Source organism: Narcine bancroftii, chromosome 1 (assembly GCF_036971445.1).
Source record: "Narcine bancroftii isolate sNarBan1 chromosome 1, sNarBan1.hap1, whole genome shotgun sequence".
In the NCBI taxonomy this organism is placed as follows: domain Eukaryota; kingdom Metazoa; phylum Chordata; class Chondrichthyes; order Torpediniformes; family Narcinidae; genus Narcine; species Narcine bancroftii.
This window is the reverse complement of record NC_091469.1, coordinates 351,815,247-351,839,377: the sequence shown is the minus strand read 5'-3', so window position 1 is coordinate 351,839,377 and position 24,131 is coordinate 351,815,247. Positions and strand designations below refer to the sequence as shown.

The 24,131-nt window shown below is 41.4% G+C and overlaps 1 protein-coding gene and 1 long non-coding RNA gene across 10 annotated transcripts in view; one reads left to right on the top strand and one right to left on the bottom strand.

Annotated features, from left to right (window-relative positions):
- Window positions 1-22,202, top strand: part of LOC138749406 (uncharacterized) — a 137,184-nt gene extending 114,982 nt beyond the window's left edge. For 2 of the 3 annotated variants that reach the window (XR_011348618.1, XR_011348612.1), the window contains 4 exons: window positions 11,903-11,980; window positions 12,790-12,932; window positions 21,634-21,740; window positions 22,139-22,202. This is a non-coding gene — a long non-coding RNA (uncharacterized lncRNA). The remainder of the gene's footprint in view (window positions 1-11,902; window positions 11,981-12,789; window positions 12,933-21,633; window positions 21,741-22,138) is intronic. The other variant, XR_011348614.1, reaches the window with a different exon arrangement.
- Window positions 1-24,131, bottom strand: part of LOC138749384 (cadherin-20-like) — a 262,479-nt gene that overhangs the window by 193,996 nt on the left and 44,352 nt on the right. The gene's annotated exons all lie outside the window — the stretch shown is intronic.

Below are 24,131 nucleotides of genomic sequence, written 5' to 3'. Positions count from 1 at the left end.
CTGCAAGCTTGAGGAGTTAAGCTTGGTTTGGGGGTCGAACAGTCCATGTGCTTCTCCCCTGCATATGGTACCTAAAGTATCTGGGGACTGGAGACCTTGCAGCGACTACTGCCGGCTCAACGAGGTCACTACTCCAGATCGTTACCCTGTACCACATATCCAGGACTTTGCAACAAACCTGCATGGAGCGTCAATCTTTTCCAAAGTGGATTTGGTGCAAGGGTACCACCAAATCGCGGTGCACCCTGGCAACATCTTCAAGAGAGCCATCATCACTCCATTCGGGCTGTTTGAGTTCCTGAGGATGACATTTGGGCTCAAGAATGGGGCACAGACCTTCCAGTGACTGATGGACACGGTGGGCCAAGACCTGGATGGCACCTTTGTCTACTTAGATGACATCCTGGTGGAGAAAACCCAGCAGGAACATCTACAATACCTCCAAAACCTCTACAATCGCCTACACGAGTTAGGCCTTACTATCAACCTGGCCAAATGCCAGTTCGGACTAAGTGCAATTAACTTCCTGGGCCACAGGATTACCAAAGACAGGGCCATACCACTACCCAGCAAGGTGGAGGCCATCCACAACTTCCTGAGGCCCAGTACAATCAAAGAACTACAGGAATTCATGGGGATGATCACAGGTTCATCCCCTCAGCAGCTCAAACTATGCACCCACTTTTCACCCTGACGACCGGTAAGGCGAAGGACTTGTCCAGGGATGACGACTCAGCACGAGCGTTCATGAAAGCGAAGTAAGCCATGGCTAACGCTGCGCTCCTGGCCCACCACGGGCCAGTCGTACCCACAACTCTCATGGACGATGCTTCAGGTACGGCGATTGATGGAATTCTGGAGCAGGAGATAGAAGGAAGTTGGCGTCTGCTAGCTTTCTTCAGCAAACATCTGTGGCTATCTGAGCTGAAGTACAATGGTTTCGACAGAGAGCTACTGGTGATGTACTTATCCATCCGTCACTTCCTCGAGGAAAGGGCTTTCATGGACCACAGGCCACTGACATTCGCCCTGGCTAGGATCTCCCATCTCTGGTTGGCCCACCAGCAGAGACACTTGTCTTAAGTCTCGGAGTACACCCCTGATGTGAGGTGCATCTCAGGAAAAGACAACGTGGTTGAGGATGCCTTGTCAAGACAGAGCATCCACTCTCTGGCCAACGGACTGGACTTCATGGCACTGTGGAGGCACAGCAGCTAGACTATGAGATACTTCAGTACAGGACCATCGTCACAGGGCTGCAGCTTCAGGACATCCCAGTCAGCACAGGTAACTCTACCTTCCTGTGCGACGTGGCCACTGGGTAGGTTTGATCTATCGTCCCAACTGCACGGAGGCGACGAGTTTTCGACTTCATCCACAGGCTGGCACTTCCATCAGTCAGGACTACGGACCGGTTGGTGGCCAGCAAGTACACGTGGCAGGGATTGTGGAAACAAGTCAGCAGGTGGCCAAGACGTCCACTCAGTGCCAAGCAGCAAAGGTCCCCCCACAGCCTTCCAAGCCAATAGAACAAAGGTTTGAGCACATTCACGTGAACCAAGTGGGACCCTTACCAGTCTCACAGGGCTTATACTACCTGTTCACAGTGGTTGACCGCTTCACCTTGTGGCCATAAGCAAACCCCCTGGCCGACACATCCAAAAGGTCCTGAGCCAAGGTACTCGTCTCATCCTGGGTAGCAATGTTCAGACTACCGCACCACAAACTCCGACAGAAGCACACAATTTACCTCCAGCCTGAGGACTGACATTGCCTACACCACACAACAGCATACCACCTGTTATCCAACAGGATGGTGGAGCTATTCCACAGGCACCTCAAGGCTGCCATAATGACCAGACTCTAGGCCCCAACTGGATGGACGAACTGGCATGGTCACTGATGGAGATTCATACAGCCCTGAAGGAAGGCCTCCTCACATCCTCTGCTGAGCTAGTCTACAGAACTCCACTCATCGTCCATGGGGATTTCGTCCCACCGGCCAGAGGTCAACAGGAGGATACAACCACCTTCCTGGACAGGCTATGTGAAAAGGTTGGTAACCTGGCTCCGACCCCACCCTCCAGACACGGGTAAGCCAAGTTCAGCATCTCCAAAGACGTTAGAGACTGTGAGTACGCTTTCGTGTACAGAAGGCCATACTGTCCACCGCTACAGAAACCCTAGGATGGCCCCTTCTGAGTCATCCGGAATATCGGGGTCACATTTGGATTGGACATCAGTGGCAAACCAGAGGTTTTCACTGCAGAGAGGCTCAAGTCGGCACACACTGATCCGACTCAAATTGTGGAGTTGCCAGCACCTCAATGCAGAGGCAAACCACCAAAGACATTGTGGACTGCACTCACGGACACTATGAATTAAAGCACCGGTTATGGAGGTGGGGGGGGGGGAAGAGTCATGTGGTGGCCCACAACCACGGAGATCGGGCTGGCACAATGCACGGTAATAAACACCGGCATCATTCACTAATGCGACCCCCTAGCATGGTGAACTGGCATGGGTGGAACCTGGGGCAGTACAAGACCAGCAGCCCTAGAATGTTCCCATGGGTGGGAATCCGGTTTTTATTTTTCATGCAGCTGATGTCAGCCAATCAACCAAACGGCGGGAATTCCAGCTGTATAAAAGGAGCATTTCCAGCCTCAATAAAGTCAGAGCTTAACCTCTCACACTGAGAGTGTATACGTTCTTTCATGGCAGATGGCTACACTTGTTCCTTAAATTATATGTAATTTTCTCAAGAGGAACACAACTGTATATTTCCCCCACTCCATCATTCCAAATTTAGATGTGAATCAGATTTCCAAGCAACTGCAATATGCTTTCTGGCCACCACTAATGCAATTTTAACAAATTCTATCTGAAATCCAGTTAACTTCTATTTAGATCTTACCTAATAATTCTGGATTTTGTGGAAATTGGACTTCAGTAATTTGTTCTAAAAATTTCCTAATTCCAGCCAAAAAGGTCTTACTTTATCACAGGACTATGTTGAAGGTAAAAAAAAAGTTCCCACCTTTTCAACATATTTAAAACACTGATCTGATAAATTTGATTTCAATTTATTTAATTTCTGTGGTATGAGGTATAGCTGATGTAAAGAATTATATTGTACCAGTCTGTACCTTACATTAATTGTATTAGTCATACAGTCTCGACATAAATCAGCCCAATTCTTCTCATCTATTATCACATTTAAGTCTGTCTCCCATCTTTGCCTGGATTTATGAATCCCAGGTTTAGAGGTCCCCATTTGAAGTAAATGATAAATTACTGAGATAAATTTCTTTGTATTTTCCTTTCTTATTAAGTCGCTATATCATTACACTTTGGAAAATGCATTGTTGGACCCAGATTATCACTTAAATATGCTCTGATTTAAAAATAACAAAATATCATGTTATTAAGAATATCATATTTATTCTTAAGTTGTTCAAATAACATCAATTGCCCTTGCTCATAACAGTCTAGTATATCTGATTTCTTAAAACTCCTTTAATTCATAAAAGACTCATACCTTGTATATTAGATTATCAAATTTTTGAAATTTGGTCTAGTAGTCAAAGGAGTTTTAAGAGATAAATTACTCTTTATTCCAATTTCTGTATTCCTATTATGCCTAATTTTAATCAAATGTTTCAATAAAGAAGTATGTCTTTCAGCAGTCATTAATTTTGCATCCCATTTATGTATAAAGTCTTCTGCCTTTCTCTCTCCTATTTTACCTATTTCTATTTTTACCCAAGCAGATTTTCCCCCCTCTTCAGAAAAAAAGATGTAAGAAATTTCATTTGAGTTGTTCTATAGTAATTTTTAAAATTAGGGAGGTGTAAACCTCCTAATTCATATTTCCATGTTAATTTTTCTATAGAGACTCTAGACATTTTACCTTTCCATAAAAATGTTCCTAAATTTTACTGTTGAGAAAAAAAATCAGTAGAAAGGTGCAGGTAGCAGAGGAAATTATGCCTGCATTTTTGGCTGCAAATGAGGATAAAGCACAGATGACCTTTCCAATGACCAAAGCCTCCAGAAAATTCTACACCTTGTACCTATGGTTCTACCAGCTGATGGCACAGAGGTGTAGCTTCAAAAAGAAAGATCTAATATGATGGCATGCAGGTGATGTCAGCATCAGGTCATCTCAATGATTGTGGATCCATGGTAGATTATTCCATTCTTGTCTTTTCTTTTTGGTATCTGGGGTTGAATTTTGGTCAAAAAAGCTCCATGTAAATCATTCAAGAAAATTCATTTTAAATATAACTTGGCTTCTGCATTTAAGTTTGAGGTTCATGACATTCACCTGGCTTTGCATAGGATCAGATTGATTAATTTGTGTTGGAATATATGAATTGCTTGAAAAAGGTAATATTCTCCGCAAGTATCTTTTTCATAAATCCAGAAGGTTATTTACATTGGCAATGGAAAGAATCAGAACTATGCTTCTAATGGATGAATCTTGCCAAAGCACATCTTTGGTGACAAATTCAGTACAGTACTATGAATGTAAGAGTAGGAAGAAGAGGAAATAAATTGCTGCATCCTATTTCTTACACTTGATTGTCCAGGAATGGACAAGGAGTTCAGGTTGGTAAGAGTTACAGCATGATCATAAACAACATTTTGAATAGAAAATGTCAATTATGATGCCTTTCAAAGTACCAGATAGTTGTTTACCAGCTGGAGATCTTTTGGGAAAGAATTCTGCTGTTTTACCTAATGTGTTCACAATGATGTGGCTAATTCTTCTTTTGAACTGATCCAGTAGTATCGCACCTCTGTCTCAAACACACCATATATTTACTACATGGTTAAATGAGGTGATTGGTCAAAAGTCATTTGTAGATCCTGGCTCTGTCATGTGAATGGTTATTATTGGAAAGTTACAACTTCATTTAACTGGGGCTCCAGAAGCTTAAATATTTTAAAATAATGTTCCTCTTCCACACTATCTTGTAGCTAATCTTAAACTGATGGATGAAATCCATATTCCTCTTGACCTACTATCTTGGCTCAGATTGGATTTTGCTCTTGGATCCTTGAAAGAGAGGATAAATGAAGAAAAAATAAAAAGAAATAATTGTTTTTATGGGGTGCAAACACTTCACTTCCTCAAGCAATGTCAATTATAACTAATTAATTGAAAGATAGAGGCTATTATGCCTGATGGTAAACAATGTGACTTCCCAACAGTAAAAGTATGGTTTTCTTTGGTGAGACGTAGATCACTACCTGAATTTGCTTACCAAAAGGCAATCATTTTATTACTAGAGTTTAATTGGTCAAGATATCAAAAATAAATTAGTTGTTGAATTATTATTGCATTTGGAGAGCAGATGATGTAGAATAAAAGTAATCTGTTTATAAACTCAAGGTATATTTAATGTGTGTAGATAAAACCAGAGGAAAGGATGTTGGTTATTGTGACAAGGACATAAAGTGGACTGAACACTTGAGCATATTGACATTAAGAAAGAGGATATGTTGGAAATTTTGAAAAGCATGAAGTTAGAGAGGTTTCCAGGACCAGGTGAGATTTATCCAAGGCTACTTTTGGAAAGATAGGGAGGAGATTGTTGAGCCACTGGTGATGATCTTTGTATCCTCACTAGGGACAGGAGAAGTAATGGAGGATTGGTTGCAAATGTTGTTCCCCTGTTCAAGAGAGGGAGTAGAAATAATTTAGTAAGTTACAGACCAGTGTGTGTTACTTCAGTGGTGGGCAAGTTGTTGGCGATGAATCCCGCGAGATAGGATTTACAAGCATTTAGAGAGGCATAATCAGATTTGGGACAGTTAGCGTGACTTCGTCTGGGGAATGTCATTTCTCTTCAGCCTGGCTGAATTCTTTGAGGCTGTAACAAAGTACATTGATGAAGGTAGAGCAGGAAATATAGTGAATATTGATTTCATTAAGTAATTTGATAAGGTTCTCCATGCAAGGCTCATTCAATAAATAAATGAGGCATGGAATCCAAGGAGGCCTTGCTTTGTGGATAAAGAATTAGCTTGGCCAAAGAAGGAAGAGGGCGATTGTAGATGGATCATATTCTGCATGGAGGTCAGTGACCAGTGGTGTCCTGAAGGGTTCTTATCTTCTCCTTTCAGGTTTTTAATAAATGGCCTGGATAAGTAAGTGGAGGGTGGATTAGTAAGTTTGCAGATAACATGAAGCTTGGTGGTGTTGCAGATCATCTGGAGAATTGCCATTGTTGACAGAGGGACATTAATAGGATGCAGGGCTGGGCTGAGAAGTGGCAGGTGGAGTTAACCCAGAAAAATGAGAAGTGATTCGTTTCAGTTAGTCAAATTTGAAGGCAGAATACAATGTTGATGGGAGGACTCTGAGGACAGACATCTTGGGGTCCGTTTGCATTGGACAAAGCTGTGGTGCAGGTTGACAAGGCGGCTCATGGAATGTTAGTTGTCATTAAATGTGGGATTGAGTTCAAAAGCTGTGAGGTAATGTTGCAGCTACACAAGACCTTAGATCCCCACATGGAATAATGTGTTCCATTCTGGTCACCTCACTTAAGGATATGGATGCTGTAGAGAGGGTTCAGAAAAGATTGACGAGGATGCTGCCTGAATTGGAGAGCATGCCTTATCAATAAAGAATGAGTGAACTTGACCTTTTATCCTTCGCGTGATGGAGCAGGAAGTGTGTCCTGGTAGAGATGTATAAAGTGATGAGGGGCATCGATCATGTGGAGATCCAGAGGGCTTTTCTAAGGGCTGAAATTGCTAACATGAGGAGGCACAGTGTTAGGAGCTTGAGAATAAGTATGGGGGAATGCAAGAGGTAGGCCTATTGCACAGAGTGTGGTTGAGCATGGAATATGCTGCCAGCAATAGTAGTGGGTGCAAGTAATAATAGGATCTTTTTAAGAGACTATTAGATTGGTGCATGGATCTAAGGAAATTGAGGTTTTTGTGGAGGGAAATTCTGGGCAGTTGTTAGATTTGTATGTTCCAGGTTCATAAAACAAGTTAGTAATCATACTTATCCTTTATGCTTTGCTCTCAGATGAAATATAAAAGAGACCACTCTATGTTTGACTATCTGTTTTTTCTGTCATTTACTGGCACTTGACTTAGATTTTGTATTGTCATTTTATACAGGCAGCAAGTAACTATTCCAGGTGCCCTATTAAAATTTACTCTCCTCACCTGAGTGAGGGCAGTACTCATATGATCAAGCAGTGTGAAGCAGATTAGAATTTGTTTTTTTTAAAGATTTCATTCCTTTTATAGAAGAGTTTCTGTTCCTAATGGACTTTTCTCCTGTCACATGTAACTCATTGAAGATGTAGCCAGGGAGACATTGAATGTGGTTTTGTCAACATCAAAGTCATTATATCAATTCATAGTTTAAAAAAAAACATTTTTTTTGGCAAGTTTTACATTTTTATTTATATTTGATTTTGAGATACAGCACAGACCTTTTCACCCTACATGCCCGTGTCGCCCAAGTACACCAATTAGCCTACATAGGTTTTTTGGAGGGTTGGAAGAAACTGGAGCACCTGGAGCAAATCCACACAGACATAAGGAGTATGTCCAAACTCTTTACAGACAGCGTCAGATTTAAACTCAGGTCACTGGTGCTATAATTGTGTTGCGTTAACCACTACTGCGCTACTGAGAACATAATGTACAAACATGATGTAAATAGAAGCAAAGATATCAATATTTATTTTAGAATGTATTTGCTGACAGAGTATTGGGAAGAGAATTCTGAAGATTCACTACTCTTTGAGTGAAAAAAATTACTGCTCAGCCAATGGACAAACCTTTATTTTAAAATTACCCTGTATCTTCCCTGAACATAGCCCATAAGAACTTTATATGTTTCAATGAGATCATAGTTTTAAAGAGTAGAGACCTATTTGCCTCCTTCAATAATTATTAGGATTTTTTAAACATTCATTCAATGGATGAGGGCCATCCTCAGTTTTCAATAGGAGGTAATTTGTTCATCTACTTCTGAGGCACTTTCCACGATCCTGGAGTCAATTATGTTCCTTTACAGAATAGAATTTTATCATTCAACGGATGAGGGCCATCCTCAGTTTTCAATAGGAGGTAATTTGTTCATCTACTTCTGAGGCACTTTCCACAATCCTGGAGTCAATGATGTTCCTTCACAGAATGGAATTTTATCATTCAATGGATGAGGGCCATCCTCAGTTTTCAATAGGAGGTCATTTGTTCATCTGCTTCTGAGGCACTTTCCACGATCCTGGAGTCAATTATGTTCCTTTACAGAATGGAATTTTATCCCTTCAGTGTATTCTATTATCGTAGAAGGTTTACAATAGTGAAGGAGGCTGTTTTGCCAGTGATGTCCGTGATCACAGCTGAGCTGGTCACGGCTATCAAGTTTACATCCAAGTGCTTTTTAAAGGTTTTGGCATCTACTACCCTTTCAATCAGTGAGTTTGAGACCCCGATCACTCTCTAATTCTCCAACAAATTACTTTAATTGCATCTTTCCTTGTTGTTAGCTCACCTGCTATTTAATCTCAGCCTCCCACGATTCAAAACACCTTGGTTGTCTTTCCTTCGTTTCTTCTGTCCCATGACAAACAGTCCTAGCTAAACCAATCATTCATCATGGGTAATGGTTTCTAGTCTGAACAACATCTTTTGTGAATCTCCTTTGCACCCTCTTCAGTACAATTACAACTTTCTTGTGTTGTGCTGACCAAAACTACAATCATGGCCTAACTAGTGTTGTACACAGTTCTAGGGAGCCTTTTGGTTCTTATACTTGATTCCTTTGCTGATAAAGGAAAGCACCCCATTTGGCTTTTTAACCAACTTATTGACTTGTTGTCCTTCCTTTGTGGATCTATAGACCCACACACCATGTTCCATCCCAGCTCTCAGCATCCTCCCTTATTGAGTAACTTTTTGCTCCTCCCAACTTTCCAGATTAAAGATCATTTGTTATTTTTCTGTCCAATAAACCAGACCTCCAAAACCTGCCTGAAGTCTTAAGATTTCCACCTGTCAACCATATGGATAATTCTGCATTGATTGCAAATTTATTTATCTATTTTTTTAAAGTTTATTTAAAATTTTTGACCATACATGCAGTCAATTACAAAATTAAAAATAGCATGTACAAATGTAAATCCAGTATTTACTCCCAACACCCACCCACTCAAGAAAAAAGTCCAAAGAAAAGAGTAGATATAAAGAAAAAGATAAAGAAAAGAAGCAGAATGGATTGCTGAGAAGTGCTGTACACTCCATGGATCATAAATTGATGTTCTATTTAATTTTCTTTGGAAAAGATCCACACAGGTCTCGAGGGTTAGGCAGAACACAATAAAACACTTGCATCTGAAAATTGTAAATATGGATGCCAAACTTGTAAAAATATGTCGTACTTATTTTTTAAGATATAGGTAATTTTCTCAAGGGGAATACAACTATGTATTTCTGCATTCCAACGTGCTATACCTAGATGTGAATCAAACTTCCATGCAACTACTTTACATTTTCTAGCCACTGCCAATGCAATTTTAACAAATTCTGTTTGATAGTTTCAATTTAGGTCCTATCCCTGTAATATTACCCAGTAAGAATATTTATGTTTTGTGGAAATTTAATTCCTGTAATCTGCTTCAAGAAATTTCCTAGATTGACCCAAAAAAGGTCTCACTTTAGAACATAACCAGGTTAAATATAAAAAAGTTCCTACATCTTCACCATATCTAAAACATCAGTCTGATAAGTTTGAATTTATTTAATTTCTGTGCTGTGAAATTTAATTGATGCAAAAAATTATATTGCACTAATCTTATCTTATATTTATCGTATTAGTCATACTATCCTGACATAGTTCAAACCAGGTTTCCTCATTTATAATTGAAAATTTATTTATCAGACCTTCTAATTAACATCTAAATCACTGACATATGGCAAACAGCCAGTCACACTTTTGAAGCCTATGAACCTGCATTGACATAGCCTTTAAGTCACAAAAACTCCACTCAATTGTTAGCTTTTGCTCCCTTTTATTGGACTAATGTTGCACTTAATTTGCCTCTCTAACTTGGGTCCCATGGGCTTTTACTTTTTTGACCAGCCTGCTGTATGAAACCTTGTCAAAAACCTTGTTAAAAAATACAACAAAATTTCTTTTTACAACAATCCAATAATTTCACAATGAATATTAAAATTGCCTGGTTTTCATTATACATTTATTTAATCAACTGAATTTAAAGATGCACTTTCCATGATGGGATTTATATTAATGTCTTGAGATTATTAGATTGACCCACCAAGTTTACTTGTTCAATTATAATAACTGCTATGTTATCTTATCTTAATTGAACTATGTCCTTTAGAGAAGGTTGTGAATTTACCAGGAATGATGCTCAAAAGAAACCTTCACAACTACAATTGCAAAGTTCCTACACAATGTAGTGATTTCAGACAGAAAGGAACATTGCATTCTCCCACATGTAAGATAAACAAGCACATTGGACCACAGGGTGCAGTATGGTTACAGCATTTAACAAATAGTCACATGATTACTATGACACATACAGATCAGTTAATGCTTCATTTTCCTAAATACAACCAATATAATTTGGTTCGTTGAAGTTATTAAATGGAATATTCAATTTCAAATATGCAACAATTCAATTCAAGACGTTGGTTTCAGAGTAATGTTTGAGCCAAGAAAATAGCGATTAGTTTCAGGCAAAATGCTATTGTTTTATCTGCAAATTCATCATTTCTTATTGTGAATACTTGATAAAATGTTCACAGTGAAAAAATGCACAAAACTTTTCCTTGGTCCATCAGTTGATGAGTCCATGGTTATTGCACAAGCACAAACAAGAATGGAATCAACCATGTACTTGTTTAATATAGCATTGGGTTGAATTGTTAGGAGTTTGGTACAATGGAAGCCATTCAGTCTATATTAATATTAACACCCCCTAGCAGCTGACGCTGCAAAGAACTGTTATATAATGCACTATTGTACAAAATAATCAAGAAAACTGGTGAAGGAGGTGGTGTTACCTCATGTGATTGACTACTTTTGTCATAATTTGGAAGGAAGATAACAAACCCATGTTACTGTAAAACCAACCATAATTTAACAGAATAATTTGGAGATATTAACATCCTGATATGAGCTTTCATCCAGAGCATAGTCCCAGTGCAGAGCAGGGGTGGGATTCCAGAGAAAGTCCTTGCTTATTTTAAAGGTGAAGAAACACTGATAAAATAGTTCCTGGGGATTTTTAGATCACTTATTCATTTACAGCTGCTCCTCTTTCTGACAAAAGGCAAATCTTCAGCTGTAAGCTTGAGTACTTGTTTAATTTTGTTGTGTTATCCATGTTCATCAGAAAACACCATAACAACAGTAACCACAACAATTTGCAGTAAGACCCCTCTTGATGTAACAGGTTATCTCCAAGGCATTTCACTGAAACATAATGAGAGAGGATGGATTTGATTTGATAAAGGGATCTTGCTCCATCTTTGGCACAATTTAGGCTTATAAAATACATATGATAATGAGTTTATTATGAATTGTACAATGCATATATGCACTAAAATTCTTACTACAGCTGAACAGGTATTTAATAAAAAAACTAGAAAACTATACATTAAATTAAATTAAATTAAAAAGGCATAAAAGATAGATGGGAAATAAATATTCACAGTTTCTATAGTGCAAGAGTAAATGGCATTGCAATGGTGCAGATAGTTATTTTGTTGTGTCAGTACGGACTGTGATTCATATAACAAGGGGAAGTTAAAGTGCTTGATAGCTGTTGGAAATAAATTGTTCTTGAACTCGGAGGTACTAATTTACAACTTTCTTACCTTCTGTCTGAAGGTGGCAGTGAAAAGAGATTGTGACCTTTTATGGGTCTTTATGATGTTGGATGCCTCACACAGATGTCATCAATAGATGGTAGGTTAGACCCTGTTATGGACCTTGCTAAGTTTGTATAGATTAAATTAAATGCATTCTGGGCACTCAAATTCCCAAACCAGGCTGTGATGTAACCAGTTAATATACTTTCCACAGTGCAGTAGTAAAAGTTTATTAGAATATTCAATGACATTTCAAACCTCCTCTGAGTTCTTAGAAAGTAAAGGGAATAGTTTTTCATGGTTGCTTCCACGTGTTGGCTCCAGGATCAGTCTTCTGAAATATGGACTCCCATAAATTTGAAGGTACTAATCCACTCTACCTCTGTTCAAGCAATACAGAGAGGTGTGTGGTCCCTTGGCCTCCCCTTCCTAAATTCAACAAGATGCTCCTTGGTCTTGCTGACATTAAGAGAAAGATTATTGCTTTGGCACCTCCAAACTATATTTAAGATCTTCATTCTGTATTCTGACACATCATTTCCAAATATTCGCCAAACAACAGTGGTGTTGGCAGTAAATTCATAGATAACATTAGAGATGAACTTGGCAATGCAATGGCTAAGGGAGATCAGGGAGTGAAGATATAGTGTTCGCCCAAAGGGTCCGACTGCCCAGTCTTACTACTGGCAGCTCCGTACATGCTTTAAACGGCCTATTAAAGGAGCTGATGATTTTTTGTTTAAAATCTTGTAACCACTGGGTCTGTCCAAAATGGCAGAGCCTGTGTACAGCAGAGGCCTTGAGAGGTTGCAGACTCAGGGGGACCAGCCAACAATGCTAATGGTGAATGCCTTATGTCAGACTAAAGGCAATTTTGTGTAATATTAAATTTCTGTTTTATTACAGGACAATAAATAGTATCTGATCTGATGAGTGTACAGGATCAAGAGCAGGGGACTAAGCATGCAGCCTTGGGGTACTCCTGAGGAGAAGGTGATGTAGCTGATCCACACTAATAGGAGTCTGCTGATAAGGATCCAGTTGCAGAGGTATGAACAAAGTCCTAGATCCCTTAATTTGGTGATGTTTTGCTGGTATGATGTAATTGAATGTTGAGTTATAGTCAATGAACAACAGCTGATATAGGTATTCTTGCTGTCCAGGTAATCTAATGCAGGGCATTATCATTTGGGCTCTTGAGAGAAGTAGAATAATTTCTCCAGAAACATGCATCGAGTGGAAGATAGTTATTCACAAATTATGCACATCAATGCAATTGTAAAATCAGTATTGGTACAACATCCACATTGAGCAAGTACTTTTCCCAAATGAATGTAGCACTTCAGAAATTTATCCCACCAACATTTTCTTTAGGAGAATTTGAAACCGATAAGTAAATGCTGCCCTTGCCAGCAATATTAACACAAACAATGTTGCCATCAAAATCAGAATCTATTGTCATGAACATGTCACAAAATTCATTGTTTTGCAGCAACATTTGTATAAACCACCTTACAAAATAAATAAAAATAGTGCAAAACAATGTTCATTCAGGAATCTGTTGGCAGCGGGGAAGAAGCTGTCCTTGTGCTGCTGAGAGCTCGTCTTTAGGTTCCTGCACCTTTTTCCGATGGTAGGAGAGTGAAGAGGGTATGGCCTACGTGGTGGGGTTTTTGAGGACAGAGGCTGCTTTTTTAAGACACTGCATCTTGTAGATGTCCTCGATGGAGGGAAGACTGGTGCTCATGATGATGCAGGTCGAGGTAACAATCCTCTGGAGTTTTTTTCCTGTCCTGAGCATTGGCATCTCTGTACCAGACAGTGATGCAATCAGCGTCTCCATGGAACACGTGCCGAAGTTCCCAAAACTCTTTGGTGACATACTGAATCTCCTCAAGCTCCTTACAAAGTATAGCCGCTGATGAGACCTTTTTCACGTTTGCGTCAATATGGAGGCTCCAGGACAGATCTTCAGCGATGATTACACCCAGGAATTTGAAAATCTTGACCCTCTCCACTGCTGACCCCTCGTGTTCTCCTGAAGTCCACAATAATCTACTTAGTTGACAACTGAATTACCCAAACGTGTTTGCTCTGGCTTAGAAAAGCATTGTCATAATGAAGCTTTAATTTCTTCAGAAAATCTATTTTCTGTCTGCTGCCCAAGTATGAGCAATTTGGTTGACCTTCATTTGTTTTATTAGCACTGACACATTTGCTCAAGGTTAAATTGAGCATCAAGTAAGATCTTGCCCCTTTATTGCACCTTTTGAATCAGGACCCCATGTGTCCAGTTCATGAGTTGCTACAGGACTGTTCTCTGCAATTAGTTTCAAACTGTACACTAGATCCTTTGACTCATCCTGTTCTCTAAAAGAGCTAACCAATTATCCCCATATCACTTTTCTCTCTATTCCTTCTCTTTCTCTGACTGCAAGAGGTGCTTCAGGCAATTTTTGCCAATGGCGAATCTGTCTGTCTCAAGCAAATTCCATGTAATTTTGCACTGTTTTTATTGCATGACAATAAAGGAATCTTGAATTATTCCCCTTATCAAAGAAAGACGTAGTTCTTTACTGCGTTCAGACTTAATTTGCTTTCAGCACTGTTTTTGGCAGGTCATTACAGTATGTAATAATCTGTTGAGTGCAATAAAATCTCACTATCATCATCTGACCATATGCCAACTATTTTAAATTTGTTCCTTCAAGTTTCTAGATCTCTGCCAATGAATTTATTATTTATCCACCCCACTAAAACTCCTCATCATTTGATCAATTCCATATACCTTCTCCATTTGAAGAAGAGCAACCCATGTTCCCTACTCTCTCCACGTAACTAAAACACCTCATCCTTATGCCAATGAAACACAAAAGTCTGATATATCTCCTCTGCATCCTTTCCAAGACAGTGCATTTTTTAGGGCACATCTTCTTACTGTCTCATTTTCCCTTTAGCAGCAAGCTCATAAACTGGCATGGCCTTCCTTACTCTCCTGCCAACTAGTTGGATGGCTAAGAATTTAAGTCATGGGCTTATCTGGGCAACCAGGCAACAAAGAGGCAAGAGATTCCACATGCCATTCCAATATAGCAAGGATATTCATTTTGTTTTAAGAAAAAAAACGAAGTCCATTCAAAGCTATAAAATATGTCTCAGGTTGCTTTTGTGGAATTCCCAGCAAAGCACTTTCCATACATTTTAGATACATTTTAGATACATTTTAGATACAGTGTGTTATGAAAGAGATCAGAAGAACTATAGAATTACAGTCTGGCATGTTGATTCTGTGCACAGTATGCCGTGATATCACAGGCATATGCTTCCTTTCTGCTTTTATTTGCCCAAAATTGAATTACTCATTTGACTGCTGCCTCAATCAAAATCCTTGGACTGAAAGAAAAGTCAAAGGATGCATCGTGTGGAAAGATCTTTGGAGGAATTTTAGGCATCAGGCTTTCTGTCAAGATCTTCTATATTGCTATAGCCATTGACTGATCCCTAAAGAACATTCACATTCACCACAACCTTTAATGGGAAGTGGGAACCACAGGACCAATTACAATCTGAAGTTCCTGAACTTATTGAATTGAATAGTTATTTGTTAATGATCTGTGCTGTGATAGCATGCAAAACAAAGTTTTTCTCTTTATCAGTCAATCTATTGTTAAGTATTAAAAATACATAGAAATGTTAGAGGAACTCCGTCGTCTCACAGCGTCCATAGGTGGGAAAGATATATTACCGACGTTTCGGGCCTGAACCCTTCATCAAGGTAGAAGCTAAAAATAGGCAGCCATCTGAATTAAAGATTGGGGAGAGAAATGGGGATGGAGAGGAGTCCAGACCAACAGACAAAATGTATTAATTGGATATGAAAAGAGGAAAAGTGAGAATTCATTTTTGATCTGTGGAGAGAGAGAGAGAGAGAGAGAGAGAGAGAGAGAATGCATTTTCATATTGCCAACCATGCGAGGGAGCAGAAAAATTTACTGGGCCTGCTGTACTTGGGAGCCTTTCCCATTGCACCATGACTTACCTAGTTAATCGGCAACCTGACATTTTAAGGGGGGGGGGGTGGGAAATGCGTTGACAATGCGAGAGCAGGTTGTGCTTTCACACTGCCGGAAACTCGGCTGGGCTCTGACACCTGCCCCCACAAAGTGTCAGAACCTGGTTAAATTTAACTCGCCCTGCCAGGCCAGGCTAGAACGTTTCACACTGCATGATTACTGGAAACAGAGCTGCTAAACTAGCCAGTTAACCTACATGGAATCAGCAGTATGAAAGGGGCAAGAGAAGGAACTAGAGGAAAGAAAACACAGGGAAGAAGATGTATAATAGGTGCTTGTCTTGCCAATCCACAATGACTCCCAGTTAAACAATGTCTTGAAAATTAACCTTGCTTTCCAATCCTCACCATTCCCCTGAATCTTCTCTGGTCCTTATCTCTGGTCTGAGACAACTATATTCCTCCAATTATGCATTATTGATCATGCTGAAACTTAGTCAATTTATCACTGTTGGTTGTGCCTATGCTCTGGAATTCAATTCTGAAACCTCTCTGCCTCTCCCCGACTCTATTATCCTTTCAGTCATTTCTTAAATAGAATCATAGTCAAACACACAGAAACAGATGCTCAGCCAACGATTGCACACCGCCCATGTACCTATCCTTCCTTATCCCATTCACCTGAATTAGATCCCTAGCCTTTAAATATTTGACTAGATGCTTCATAAATGTCATCACAGTATCTGCATTCAATACCTCTTCAAGCGGCACTTTCCAAACACCAATTGCCCCTTGTGACAAGATACCCCCTCAGATCCCCTGTAAAGCCTCTCACCCCTTTCCTTAAACCCATATTATCTTGACTTACGCTCATCATGGGAGAAAAAGATGTTTACTCCCTAATCTATTGATTCCCTTCCAATTTTATTTAACTCTCGAGGACAATGCTTCACCTCCTCTGCTCAAGGGAAAAATCTGCCTTTTTTTGCCTTGAGATTTCCTTACCACTTCTGCATTATTTTTATTTGATAATAACTTGCCCATTCATTAGGATTTTTTTTAAACATCAAAGGTGTTTTGCAAATGCAATTTGTCAATTATGAGCATAAAACATTTTTCTAAATGTTATTTTTCCTATAAATACCAAAAATAAGATTTTTTTCTTGCATCCTTATGAGGATACAACCTGCAATCTCAGTCCAGAAGTTCTAAAGCTGAATATTAAAGTTTAAGGCGATGAGCTTTATCTGAACCAGTCACAGGGTAACAGATTGATAAGTGTGCTTTAAAAATGAATTCCTGGCACGAGCTAAGAACTTGCATATTTTGACCAGCAGAGAATATTTCACATTATTTTGGAATGTGAATATTTAACATTTGGCCAATCCATCAAACTTCCATAAAGGCAGGAAACTAATGGAAGACCTTCCGGAATGTTAGTATGGGAAAATTATCTTTTTCAAATAAATATTATCAATCTGTGGAGAGATTAAAGAATCCAAAGGGAACTCTGGCACTAGATGAATTGGCTGCAGTGCTCAATTTTAGTGTTCACTCATTCCTAAATGACCAATGTTTTTATGTCTCTCAAATACTCCAGCTGGTTGGTTAAAGAATGGGTTTGGTGAATGTTTAATGGGTAAATGGCATTTTACCTTCACTGGGTGATGATGCATGCCATGGAAGGAAAAGAATGAACAGGAGAGAACAATTTACAATACTAGCTTTGCATGCATATCTGCGTATAAGGAAGTGCAAGGCTTGTGTGAGCAAGGCAATATATATACACACATGCATATAAATGATAAACGAGAGGTGGAATTTAGCAATAAAATAATTCCTGAGTGAAATTATTTGACTTGATTGCTTCATTTTCAGTTTATGTTAATACCACACTCAAAATAGAAGCAACATAGTTTATAACTCCTTTTGTCCTTAATATTATCCTTTCCCAATGTAAAGAAAATAAATTCAGGACAAAGGAAGCTCTGAAGCCCAGCATCACAACTAAATCATCCGTCCCAGGTCTGACTTGGCAGACTGTGAAAGAATTATAATTGATCAATGCTGAAGATACTACATAATAGTTCCTATAGTGACAGGTGAAATGTTTGATTTCACTCTCATTCATTAGTTAAAGACAATAAAGTATTTACATGTAAAATGTATAAAACCTAAATCCCGAGGATTTGGTCATTTCCTCAATTGGGCTGGAGCAGAATCTACTCCTGCAGAATCACATGAATAAAACTTTCAAGCAGTTCTTCATTCCACAATAAATTAAGTTAATTCCTACTTTCCTTCATTGAAACAGTCGACAGATACCCAAAGAGAGTGTCCAGATTTTAAAGTGTCGATCATCTATCTAAACTGCTCAGACATTGAGAGCATTTTTCTTCTGGGAGCTAGTTGCTTAAAAAATATAACAACTTCAGATGGAACAAAAGCCCTACAAGCGCAGCATTTATGTGCTGTGGCTTTATTTGCCTCTTCCAGTCCGGCAATTAATTCTAGTCACACGTTTCCACAGTGAAATCTTTATCCAGCCGAGAAATACAGTCGTTGGCAGGGACTGCCATTCTCAAAGGAGAGGAAAGCAAGAATAAAAAGTGGCCTTTTGGCTTCTGTAGCTGTCAGCTGCCAGGCTCACTATGCACCATTGCTCGTAATCAGGTCCTTTTCTCCGACCTTATTCTGCACAATTTCAGACTCCAAAGCTCTTCCAATTCCAGGAAGCCACCCCTTGAACGATTCTAAAGAGCCGGTGCCCTTGCACTATAAACAAGACCTTCATCCAGTATGTCTGGAAGAATATTTGCCTTTAAAACACCTATTAATCATAATAGAAGTTTCCTGTCCGACAGGAAGGCAACAAGTAAAGGGGACTGCGATACGTGACATCCATACCAAGAACTGGCTGAGACCGCTATCAGCTGAAAGTACAGCCTCGACGTTAATAAAATTGTCCACGAAATACCGACTCCTTCTTCACAGGCGATTCGCACTTGAGTGAAATGTGTAAAAAAAATGTTTGATTTGTTTACAACAAAAGGGTGTCAGAACAAGGTAATAAAAATGCCACATTACCTCGACAGTCCTGTTGCTCGACTCCCGTCAAATTTCACACCTCAAAACCTGATCCTGTCCTTATTGTCCCCGGCGCTCAATAAATAAGGACTCTTGAGGAAAGTTGCACCTAGAGCTCGTCCGAGAAGAGGCAAGGTATTTTTTTTTAAGCGAGCGATGCCTAAAAATAATGCAGATGAGAAACTTTTTTTCCCCCTTCGTCGCTTCAAGTCTCGCAGCGTTCCCGTTCTCTTCTTGCCTTCTCCTCCCTCAGTACCAGGGGTACTCACTCTCCTTCTCATGAATATTCCGTCAGGGTGAATGCAGTGGAGCTAAATTGAATTAGCCAATTGGTGCCAAGATTTGCACCATCGCTCCCCGGGGAGTTGCCCGCATCCACCCGCTGGTAATGTGAATTACAGCCCAGCTGGCAGCCCGCTGTGTCCGCGCTGCACTTTTCTGTACAACCTGGGTACGGACAAGGGGTGTTTGGAGACGGAGGAGCGTTGAATGCAACACATTGCCCAGATCAAAAGGAAAACTGGCTGTAAGATTTCACTTTCCATGAGCAAGCTCCAATGAAGCAAATAATTTAACCCTGTTAAATCCGCTGGTTTCAAGTGATATCAAACCCAGATTAAATCCATTGATGCAGCAGTTCCAGAGGACAACAGTTGCGTTTCTCTGCATGCCCAGTTTGAGTGGCTATTTGTGCATTTCGTGCACAATATTCATTGTTCGCCGATTTTGAGAAAGTCAGCCCGAGTTTCACAAGAAGGAGTTCGCTGTCTTCAATGATACAAAACATTTCCGCGATCTTACAATTAAATATATAACGATGCTTTTAAGTTTGTTTCTTTGCTTTGGCCGGAAGTAATTTATGGAAGCAGATGTATCAGGTCAATCGTTTCACTCACGATGTCCCTGGAAGTAGACATTATCCGTTTATTCGTGTGCGCCCAAAACTGGTCCTTCAAGCCATCCCCGTGGTTTTCTGGTGAGACGTGGAACCGGCGGCGATTTGGGGACCTGCTCCCACTGGGAAAAGGGACGACTTCGCCCAAGTGGCGGATTAACTAGCACCCAGGCCCCGAGGCCGAATTTTAGTAAGATCCCCGCCCCACCCTTCTTAGAATAGAATAAAGTGGTTAAATAACATATGAGAGGTCTCCAAAATGGTATCGACTCATGGGTTTTGATGGGACTATCCAAGGTGTTGAAAAATGACTGGGTTGATTGAACTTTTGGGGTCCAAAGAATTGTAGAGCTCCATGACCCTGCTCCTGGCGGGAGCCCGACGTCCCTGCTCCTGGCGGGAGCCCGACGTCCCTGCTCCTGGCGGGAGCCCGACGTCCCTGCTCCTGGCGGGAGCCCGACGTCCCTGCTCCTGGCGGGAGCCCGACGTCCCTGCTCCTGGCGGGAGCCCGACGTCCCTGCTCCTGGCGGGAGCCCGACGACCCTGCTCCTACTGGGAGCCCGACGACCCTGCTCCTACTGGGAGCCCGACGTCCCTGCTCCTACTGGGAGCCCGACTTCCCTGCTCCTACTGGGAGCCCGACGTCCCTGCTCCTACTGGGAGCCCGACGTCCCTGCTCCTGGCGGGAGCCCGACGTCCCTGCTCCTGGCGGGAGCCCGACGACCCTGCTCCTACTGGGAGCCCGACGACCCTGCTCCTACTGGGAGCCCGACGTCCCTGCTCCTACTGGGAGCCCGACTTCCCTGCTCCTACTGGGAGCCCGACGTCCCTGCTCCTACTGGGAGCCCGACGTCCCTGCTCCTACTGGTTGCCCGACGTCCCTGCTCCTACTGGGAGCCCGACGTCCCTGCTCCTACTGGGAGCCCGACGTCCCTGCTCCTACTGGGAGCCCGACGTCCCTGCTCCTACTGGGAGCCCGACGTCCCTGCTCCTACTGGGAGCCCGACGTCCCTGCTCCTACTGGGAGCCCGACGTCCCTGCTCCTACTGGGAGCCCGATGTTCCTGCTCCTGGCGAGATCCCAATGTCTCTACTCCTGCTGGGAGCTGGAAGTGTCCACTCCTTCCGGGAGCCCAACGTTCCTGCTCCTGCCAGGCCCCCCTCCCTTCATGGCCCCTCGGCTTCAGCCTACTCAGTCTAATGTTTCATATGCCACTGCCTTGCCGAGGAAAGTTGCTGTGGCCCGGAAATGCATGACATCGGTCCGTTGTTTTCTAAAGATCATCAAGCAGCACTGGCAAGCCCGCCAGTTTCCGTTACAGCTTCTGAGATGAAATACCCTGGTAAAACATTTGAGTGTTCTTTTCATCGAACTTGGTCGCTCGTTTCAATTTAAACGAGTCACTCCGATTTATGTGCCGTCCGGCCTTAAATCACCACGAAATATTTGTGCATGTCTCATTAGGTTGACAATAATGTGAAAGGACTCTTGATTAGCAGAGACAATGGATGTTATAAAATACGATCAATCAAACCGCTTTATATCTGTTCATCTCTCCATACGTCTCCACCTCCACTACCAGCTCTTCCTATAGTAAGCTTCTTAAAACCAACCTACTTGGCCAGAATTTTGGTATATGCACGTTGTAGAAATTTAAAAACAAGCAGGTAGCAAGCGTGGAGAGAGAAACAGAAAATCTTTGCTCACTGTTGACCTAATCACATTTCTCACCAAGGGTCGCCCATATGCTTTTCAGAAAAGACCCCAACAGCAAACAAACAATCTGGAGGAACTCAGCGGTGGAGCAGCATCAGTGCAAGAAAACAAATTGTTCACAGTGTCATCAAGTAAACCGTGAAGCAGGTCGGCGTCAGATCTCATCGGAGGGGGTATTGGGGTAATGATGGGGTGGGGGGTGGAACAGACTGCCATTTGCGAACTCACTCAGTGGGTGGGTGGGGCTGACCTCCATGGACTTTTCCCGTCTACCGCACCGTCACGCTTCTCCCTCCCTCCAGCAGTTCAGACAAGCCCACATGGAGACGCCACCGCAGGATTCAGTTGGGTGACCCCCTCCCCACCCCTCGATTGGCATCACCCGCAACCCCCGAATGCCACGAGTGTTGGCTATCTTTGCTAGTTTCTGCACTTGGGCCTGCAGCTTGAAACTTCGGATTCAAGCCATATGACTGCATTCGAGTGTTGCAACCAGTTCCCATGGAAATAAAGCTATTTTTGAAAGCAACCATTTTGTGTTTCAGATGCAGTTTTCATCTTCTCAATGCTATAAATAAGATGAGTGATGAACCTCAACCAAACAGAAACTTTATCACAATAAATTAAATAAAAAAGGAAAATGCTTCAAAGTTCTGTATCCATAAATTTCCATCACTGTTCATTGTTACATTAATTTCTATTTATACCATTTCCGCTACTGTGGCATCATGTCCTTACTTCCCCTTCAGTTGTTTGAAGGGCTTCCCCTTGCTCTTAGTTGTGGGCCCAACTGGCCAGAAACTCTCCCTTTCTAGCCATGCACAAGCTGGTGAGAATAAGACTTTGTGGTAAACAACCAACACACCAACCCAGTTCCAATTTAAAAGCAGGCTGCAAAGTCTCCCTTTCACACACACACTGCACTGTGCACATCATTAGACCATCAGTTGAAATAGACTATATACACCACTCTTACCAAATATATGCACAGACCCATTTTGCATAATAATCATGAAAGCTAAGGCTGGCATCATAACATTAATTAAATGCATGCTTAGCTTTAGAGGTGCTGGAGGCAGCAGTGTTAGTGATGAATCCCCTAAGAATGGTGTCCTTCCATTCATTTGTGCATTTTCAGGTTAAGTCCATCTCAAACGCTAACTGAACCAAATGGGCCTTTCTTTTGAGGAGCATTCTGCATCTGTGGTCCGAAAATACATTGCTCAGAGTGGAGAATGAATTCCAGCACATTGTATTGGAGGTGCCAAATGTTAAGGCAAGTTGGAAAGCAGTCAGTACACAGGGCATTCTGATCAAACGGGTGTGGTGCTTTGAGAGGAAGTGCTGTATCGTTCAATCCCCCTCGATTGACTGCAATTGTTTTTGTCAGCTGAGAAACTTTGTACTCTGTCTCTATTATAGGCGATTGTGACAGGCCCATAATATGCTTCACAGTCTTTACATCAAGAAATGTATCACTTTCTGGATTCTGAGCAACAAGTCCACTAGCCAATTGTGAGTTACACTCGCTGAATCTATGATCTATCTCTCCAAACTCTGAATTAATAATGTTGTGGTACAGTCTCCAAAGTTCTGTTTTTTCATCATCATTCCTGTGTCCTGTAGTTCCTATAATGACATAATCATCCATAATCTTGTTCGCTTTGCATCTTTTTGGTGATCTGTGTCTCAGTGATGTGCTGGGAGCCATGGCCATGTCCCACACCTTATTAAACTCCTCATCACAACAGTGTTTACGTACAGAAGCTGGTGCACTAGCCATGATATTTAAGTCAGCGTCCTCTTTCTGTAAAAGATTGTTTGGTGGGTCCAACAGGGCAAGAACTGTGTGCACTAACTTGGAAATGAATGAGAAACTGGTCTCGATCATCTCACGCAGCGGGCCCACAGCTTCCATTTATATCTCTGCACCACAGACCAGCACAGAGTCAATCCCACTAGTCAAAAGAGATGTTATGTCATCAAAGGATTTTGGGATGACTGACACAGTGGCAAGATGTCCCATCCATCTCTGTTCCAGAATGCGTTTAAGATGTACACCCTTACAGTGCATACCAATTGTGGGCTTTCTGCAGAATTTGTAGAGGGCATCATACACACATGAAAGAAGTCCACTACAGCTATCTCTGTTGACATTGTGTGTACTACCACTAAGTGTAGCTGGTGGTTAAGACCGTGCAAATAAGGTATCTCATGATCTAGTTTCTCTTGCAGTAGCTTCTGGATGCCACCATGCTTCTCAGACATCAGAGCACCCCCATCAAATACTTGGCTTAGAATCTTTGATGTGCCCAGTTGAACTTCATTTAGCTCTTCCAAAATGGCGTCTGCTAATATCCGTGCATCACCTTTGCCAGCTGTTGTATTGGTTAGCAGGCACTCTGTGACCTCAAATGATTCATGTACGAATCGAATGACAATCAGTATATTTTCACACCCAGTGGGGTCGCGGGTTCCATCTACTTTCAAAGTGTAATAGGAGTCATCTACTTTCTCCATTATAGCCTCTGCAACACA